The sequence below is a fragment of the Austrofundulus limnaeus genome, unplaced genomic scaffold (genome assembly GCF_001266775.1).
Source record: "Austrofundulus limnaeus strain Quisiro unplaced genomic scaffold, Austrofundulus_limnaeus-1.0 Scaffold4, whole genome shotgun sequence".
NCBI lineage: Eukaryota > Metazoa > Chordata > Actinopteri > Cyprinodontiformes > Rivulidae > Austrofundulus > Austrofundulus limnaeus.
In genome coordinates, this window is record NW_013952406.1 from 3,345,750 (window position 1) to 3,353,979 (window position 8,230).

Consider the following 8,230-nt stretch of genomic DNA (forward strand, 5'->3'; position numbering starts at 1 on the left):
CTAAATTGCAAAATAAATTGGCTGCATTTTATTAATGTTTTTTGTCTTCTTTTGTTTTGCAGTTAAGTTTTAAAAAATATTTGAGGCTTTTAAAAAGGCAACAAAACTATTACTGAGATGAAGAATGCATCTGCTCTCTCTGAGAATTTGTGATTCACAGTCAAGCTTCAGCCAACATCAACTCTGGTCATCACTCAGTGATCCAGTTTCTTTTTCCCTCATGCGTGTGAACTGATGTTTTTCCATTCCACTTTCCCCCAAATGATCATTGCTTAAACAAAACAAAAACCTCATGCTTTAAAAAACATGGACCACCAGTGCGTTGTTCTGATTTCCACGCTTCAAGCCTGCTCTGTGAGCGTCATCATCAGCTTCCTCTGGGCAGTTTTCTAATGAAGCCAAGAGCGATGATGCATTTTTTTCCGAAGAGCCAGCTCTGAGATGATGGCCGTAGTAGCAGCAGGCAGCAGATAATAATCCTGCACAGTTGATGTTGACAAGGATAATCAAGTAGCTTATGGCCATCATGAGAGGGAACGATGCAAGGGGAGAGCTGCAGAACCTGTTTAATTATTAATTTTTTGGCAGCAGCATTTTCCACGTGGGCTGCGTTGACCTGCTGCTCAGCCATTTACAAACAGAAAGACACCATGGGAGGTTTTCATGGCCTAATGCGCTCTGAAGAGTGGCCCTGCTTAGACCACGGAGAAAGCCCATTTTCATCATCTTTATGACAGGACTCATGTAAATGTTAGCTGGCAAAGAGGCCCCAGACAATTGTAAACTGCCATCTGGACTACTTGTCGTCAATATAAAACATAAAAACATAGTGACTTTGCTTTTCCTTTGTGGAAGTTTTTGTATTTCTTTATGCAATTTCCTTCTGAAGCTTTTGACATGTGATCTTACAAGTCTGTTGTCGGCATAATAATCGACAGTGCCACATAAAACCCCAAACTAGTGAACAGTTCTGAAACCAAGGAGAGGTGAAAGGGCATCGGTTGATTGAAATCACCCTGCAACATTCAGAGGGCAGAGCAATAAAGGAAAGGGAAAATGGAGGTTACACAAAGTGCGTGAACCAGAAAAACCTGGAATAAATTACCTCCAAACTGGTTTGGTTTTACATCAGAGAAAGCTTGATATACAGCTGTCTAATATGAAACTGGATAAGCTATACTTCCACTGTCCAAAGGGCCTCTTAAAAATGTATTTCTCATTTTGGAAAACTCTGTTTCTGGCCATGCATCGACTGTAGCTGAACCACTTGTCAGCTTAGGCCCGAGTCACACTTCAAGAAAATCAGGCCGATTTTTGTCCTTCCGACAATCTTAAGGAAGTCCAGATTATTGTGATGGCTCTAAAGATAATCATAGCAAATATTCCCGCCGTGGGTGGTGAGTTAAGAGTGATCTAGTCAGCTCGGAAGGACGTCAGGACCACTCCGACCTCAAATCAGGGATATTCAACATGTTTGATTTTTTGGCCCGATATCACAGTGTGTGCAGTGTTCACCTGAGCTCTCAGCCAGATGAATGTGACGTGTAGCCAATCAGAAAGCGAGGTGATGTAAACACGGAGGGTATTCAAAATAATGAAGACAAAAAAAAAAACTGTCATAACAACATTGTTTCTTCCTTGTTGCAAATGTTTATTTACTCTGAACTCCCGTCTCTTTGGAGGTCACGTGAGATATTTCCTCTGACATATGAATTCTCGCGAGATTTCAGGAAGTCTCACGTGATTTAAAATCTGACATCTGAATGTTCATGAATGAAATATCTTTTCGTGTGTGGTGTGTTGTCTCTTGCTGTGTGGCTGTTCATCACACACTGTAGGACCAAACCTGGTAGATCCATGATTTTTTATCCCCACGTGCGGGCTCTGTCAGTCTTTGAAAATCGGCCGACTGCTTTAAAATCTTGCAGTGTGACTCAGGCCTTAGCTCTGCAGAATGATTGGATGTTGGGAGAAGCGCCTGCCATGGCCAGCCAAAATGAGCACCTGTTACGGTTACAAGTGAAATGTTTTATGCAGGTGGTCAAAGCTAAAGGTCAGTGTGACACAAAACCAATGGTTCTTACTGTATTTCTTCTTAACAAAGGCTATTATTACAGTTTGTCAAAAACAATTTGATCATTTTACTCCCACTGACTAAGGTTTGATGAAAATATTAAATCAAAGAGGATCCTTTAATGGGGCGCTGTCAAGAAGGAGCAGCTGCCACACCGACTGACCCTGTAGGGTTGCAGGAGTTCTGGCCCTCAAGGTTAATTAGCTTGAACAGACCTGTGATCTATCCAGCCCAGTGCAGCAGTTAGCATCGCTCTGTCTGCCTGACAGCAGCCCGGCAGAATATTGACATAAATACACAACAGGATGTCTTTTGTTGTAAATGGTGTTAAAGTAAAATACAATACAATTCCTAAAGTCTGGAGCAGGTGGGGAGGAGAAACATGAAAACCCAGGCGACAGCTCAATTATCCACACATCAATCAGCAGGGGATGTGATTGGTTCTGTAAATTGAGCTGGAGTGATGTGTTGTGGTGGATCGATGGCCCAGCGGTCCTCCGCGCCGACAAGTCCACCACCACCATCATCGCCTCCACCACCCACAAAACTGCGTGTGCTTCTGTTTCACATCATGCTGATGAGCTAAAAATGACGCTGTTTAAAATGTAAGCCCTTCGTTGTGTCGTCGGTGTCAAAGTTATTGATGGGTTCGCAAGTGTTTATGAGTGTCTAAAGTTCACGCTGCAGGACTGGTTACTAAATGATTGGCTGGCTGCGTAACTCAAGTGCAACAAATTTGTTTCTTTTTGTGAATACAGATGTTAACCAAGAATATATTTTTCATATTAATAAACAAAAATCACCTGTTTAACCCTTTGTTAAAGCGTTTCAAGGAGACATATCCTGCTTTTAAATCCTTTTTATATTTAAATTATTCATTTGGGGTCTATATAAAGTGGATCTACAATGCTTTGGTCTGAATTCCTCCTCATTTTAACTCCTCAAGCTCTTATCCCTTTTCTGAGGAGTGTCTCAGAGCAACTTGTTTTGAGGCTGTCTCTTTAAATCCAAACAAGGCACTTCACACACACCCAGATTCCAGAGCGCTCCATTCTAGTTTGATACAGGGGTTTATGGCTATATAGCGGCACAGAAATCTCTTATTTACAAATTATTTAAAAGATGTAAACAACAGAAAGACATGTCCTTCCAGCCTTACATGTTGGAGCCAGAGTCTGACACGGACCCAGAGGAGGATGAAGACCACCTAAATGTAGTTGGTAAGTCTGGACCTTATTTGGAAGATTTGTCACAACTACTTTGATGTTCAAAAAAGGTCATAGAAAATAGAGAAAAGTGAACTGTTTGAAAAATATGACTGAGGGCTACACAACTTGTCTTGCCTTTGAGTCTGTGTGAGATGGTGCAAAACCTTACTGTGTACCATAACTCTGTTCTGTATGTACTGCCTGCAGTTTTTGAAACTCAACATACAACATGAAGTTGTAGCTGGTGATAAAAAAAGTGTTTAGTTATCATGTACATGAATAACCCAAACCGCAGGAGGAGTATAATCCAATGCCGTATATCAGTATGAATCGGTAGTGGCAACAGCCAAAAGCTTTAGTAATGGTGTTTGTATAACAAACAAGTTTAACTGTTAATGTTTCTGTCCCACAGTCATCTTATTCTACTATACGACATGCAATGATATTTTAATAATAAAGGTAATAAATTATAAATGTGGGATGTCTCGTTCTTGTGTAACCTGGAGGCCAAATGAGCCTTATTTGATTGATGGCGTGCTTTCTTTCCTGTGTTTACAGCTTTTGTCGGAAGGTTCTTCGAATATGCTGATGGCTTGATAAGGGACCTATAAAAGCCATAAAACCCTACAGGGTATTTTTGATGGATGCCTTGAGTGTGATGTAATGAAAAAGGTAGAAGCAAGGCTGTGGTGAGGGGAAGTTGGTTTGAAATGCCGTTATCTATCATGTCGTGGAATGGAGAGCTCTCACAGCCATTCCTAATACACCAACACCTCTGTACTCCCTGAGTTTTCAGCATTGCTCCGATGTACTCTCCTCAAGATACATTACAGAGAAGACAAGGGTGCTTTTAAACAGTAATTTGCAGTGCAGTTGTATTTTTTTTCCTGCTTTTATGATCCTTATTATCTTGGACTCTACCTGTGCCAGCCCTCTCCTTCTGTCGTTCATATTGTCTTCTTGTTGGTGATCCTCACAGATGATAAAGGGCACCCGCTTTTAATCTAAAATTGAACAAATATTTCACGTCTCCCCACATTAGTCATCTCACTTTGAATGCAGCTCCTCCCTGTTAATCAACCTTGTTCATGCATGACGCTCCATCACTCAGCTGACTCACTCAGCAAGATAGGATGTGTAGAAAATGGCCTCATTAAATTTTACAACAACCTCTATCTCTGGCAACTAATTCACACACTTTGTTCCTTTGCCTTCATCAGAGGAAATGGCAAACATCTCCTCGAGTAATGAAAACCGCTTGGACAAAGTGTGTGGAGTGTGTGAGCTTTATTGAACTGTTCTACATCACTGTACCTGTTTGAAAAGTTTTTAAATTAGGATTTTGATTTGAAGTTCAGCGTGGTGTTTCCGCCTCTCTGTCTGTGATAATGGGATGCAGCAGGTGGTGAGGAAATGTGCATCTCAGCAATCATTTCTATTGACGTGTGTTAATAGCTCATCAGGCGAGATTGTACTAATAAGTGCTTTCAGGGATCACGATTGCACGCACTTCAAGGTCTTGCTGCCTGATAGGGATGCGTTTAATTCCTGAGTTGTGCATTTCTAAAACATTAGCTGATGTGTGATGATGATTCACATGTAATCAGATACAGTAAAACATTTGATTGGCGCTGATTTGATGAATAGGCATATCCATCTTTCTTTAGCTTTCTTGCGTTTTTACAAAACTGTGACAGATGCAAGCTCGAGTGCTTTTATTCTGAACAGCTGTCATTTTAGTTTTCTGATTCAGTGACTGTTGCACCTAAATTTAATTTGGCCTTGAGCAGGCAAGGCTGGCTTTAGTTTTCGGTTGCATCCCTGTGGCGGTGAGTTTCACACATTTGCGTAAGAGGAAGAGGAGGAACGCAACAGTAATGGTGCATAGTATCATCATGATGTTCAGAGTCAGCCATTAGCTTTTCTATGTTCTCCCTTAACCAGGAAAGAGTGTTAAGAACAAATTCAAAGATGTAAAACACTGAAATTAGACATAAAACATCAACGAAACAAAACTCAAGTTGAAAATCTTTATTGATTGTGAAATTTAAACGAATCAAAATTATGTAAAAGAGGTAAAAACAGAAGTAAAAAAAACTTGTTTTTTTACTTTGAAAGTACATTTGTTTAGTTACAGTACTTGCAGACACAGTACTTAAACAATGTTTTTAATCAGTCAATTTTAGATGGGTGATTAATAACACGTATTTCTGTCATGTGACAAACTCAAAACACACATTTAATTTTACGTTACACGATATTTAAGTAGTTTTATTGGGGATCTTTAATTTTAGCAATTTTTTAAATCATAATTTTTACTTTTATTTGTCTGATACAAAACATAAAAATGGTACTTTTCTTTATTTACTTCATTTAACACCTCGTTTTATGTTACAAATTTAAAAATGACCAGAACTCATGATGAAAGGAGGGGTTTATACACTCTAAAAATAAGAAGCGTTGAACTTAGTTGACCAATTTATGTCAACTGGTTTCACTAAACTGAGTTGAGGAAATTAAGCAACAATTGCTTTACATTTACTCAATTTGGTTTAGTGGAACCAGTTGGCATAACTTGGTCAAGTAAATTCAACACTTCATTTCTTAGACTGTGTAAAAGTACTTTTACTTTCCTGATTATTGTGAGCAGTTTTATGACTTTTACTTAAATAATTTTCTTGTCAGTGAAATTCATTTTTACCTAAATAATTTTTTGTTAAGGTATTTTTTACTTTCACTTAGTTATTATTGATTTTTATATATTTTAGGCACCTCTGCGCAAAACAAAGAGGTTATCATGGACTCAGCAATGTGTTGGTTCCTTCTATACGTTGATTTTTTTTACCCATCATTCCTGGTAAAGGTTGCTCAGCTGGTCCCTCTCTCTCCAGTGGTCATTGGACTGCAGACTACACTCTGAACTCCACACACTCACTACAGTAGTAGTTAACCTAATATGCATGTTTTGTTGGTCTGTGGGAAAAAAAACAGAATATCTTAAAAAAAGGGTTTATAACATGAAAACTCCACGCCCCAGCCAGGAGTCAGAACTGTTACCTTCCAGCTGTTCCACAGTGCAGTATTTGCATACTTTCTCTATTATATTTTGGTGCAATCACGAGAAGACAGCAAATGTTGTGAAGCACTTCCTCCTGGATCAGGACATTGTTGAGTTCCTGCACTGTTTGTGATGTGACTTGACAGTGTTGGTTCAGATGAAATCCCAAAGATTCTTGATTAGTACATGTGAAGAAAGACTAGAGAGAAGCTTAAAACATYAGAATGATTCACTGATCAGAAAACACATGTTGTTTAAAAGCAGTATCATGAAATCATGTTGCAAACGTGTTTTTAGAGAGTAGAAGCTTCCCTCCTCTTTTTTTTCTTTCTGAGATGTTTCTGAAAAGCAATGTGCACCATTTGGTATAATCACAAGTATTGTCTAGACAGGCTGCAATTAGCTTCAGTGACCACAGKTGGGTTAGTAAGAGCCTAAGTGCTGAGAGGTTCCACTCCCCCGTCTTCCTAGAAAAACAGTGAATTTGCAAAACCTTTTTGATGTGAAAAAAAAAAAAAAAAACCTAAGAGGGCGAGTTACTGTAACTGGAAATCTTTTCTGTGGAGATTTTTAAACACCCAGACGTGAACAAAAGTGTCATTTCTGAACACATGATGGGAGGCTTGATCMTTGAACAATCTTTGAAAATTTATTGTTTGCTTCGGGGCGTCTGTTGTGTGCTTTCTACACAGAAACCACAAAAGCTTTCTTATCTTGTTCAGGCTGATGTCGTGATAGCACCAAATCTGAGGTGCTGCCTTTTCCTGGTGAGTAAATACAGAGTTGGGTTCGTGTGTGTTTGTGCAATTTGCTCACTCTTTTGTACAAATACGTTTAGAGTTATTCCAAACAGACGGGTTATTATTAATCTTGTTCTTAGGCCTGTCACGATTAGCAATACATCAATTAATCACACGATAAATCAAAAACAATGTTGATAAATTAAAAAGAGGTTGATAATCTGCATTTACCTGGTTGTTGTTTTCGTTATGTTTCTCCTCTGTTCTACGCTTTAGTGTCAAGAAGCAGTGAACTCTGGCATCAGGTATTTGCCAGGCACATGATTATCTCATGACCTCTGTAGTATGAGTGAAGAGGCATTTAGCTAGAGAAGACCTTCTTTCAGCTGGCGGTGCCTCAGGATGCTCTCAGGGCACCATGCCAAACACTGGTTTTGTTGAGAGTAGATTTTTTTACACTACGTACATTTCGTAAACTTCATGATCAGCGTGTGAGTGACCAAGCTTATTTTATAAAGCCAGAGGAAGAGACACTAAGAATAAATAGTTTACCAGTTTGGATAGAGGTGGACAGCGATGTTACAGCTCCAGCAGGTGTTGTTGTGTGTTGCTTTCACAAACTCTGCTCCCAGTCCATCTGTAATGCTGCATAACTTTCGTAAATTTCTGTAAACCTCATAAAAGGCAGGAGAGTGACCTCAATTATTTTTATGAAGCCAGAGGAAGACACATCAGAATCGTGCCCACCTGGATAGAGGAGACGGGAAGAAATTGTACAGCTGCAGCAGCGGTTGTCATGATCTCTGGTCTTGGTAAGTTCTTAGCTTTTTTTAACGTGTGTAAATTTCCTAAACTGCTGTAAGCTTTGTGGGGATCATTATATCAGTTTAAAATGGTCTCCAAACTATATTATCATTTATCACAATAATTTCTTAGACAATTTATTGTCCAGCAAAATTCATTTTGGTGACCGGCCTAATTGTTCTTTTATATGTTATGGTATTGGTTAGGTAAAAAGAACAATTTTATAAGTCATTAGCTTTGTTTCCATCAATGTTTTTTATATGCATTTCGAAGTGTTGCATTCGAAAAGGTGGATGGAAACAACAAAATTCACAAAAACTTCCTTAATTTGACATAAAAGTGTTTA

At 39.0% G+C, this 8,230-nt stretch overlaps 1 long non-coding RNA gene across 1 annotated transcript in view; it reads left to right on the forward strand.

Annotated features, from left to right (window-relative positions):
- The first annotated feature begins 6,683 nt into the window (after window positions 1–6,683).
- The window catches only part of LOC106528446 (uncharacterized), a 52,810-nt gene continuing 51,263 nt past the window's right edge, over window positions 6,684–8,230 (forward strand). The window contains exons 1-2 of the long non-coding RNA XR_001311503.1: window positions 6,684–7,107; window positions 7,797–7,892. This is a non-coding gene — a long non-coding RNA (uncharacterized LOC106528446). The remainder of the gene's footprint in view (window positions 7,108–7,796; window positions 7,893–8,230) is intronic.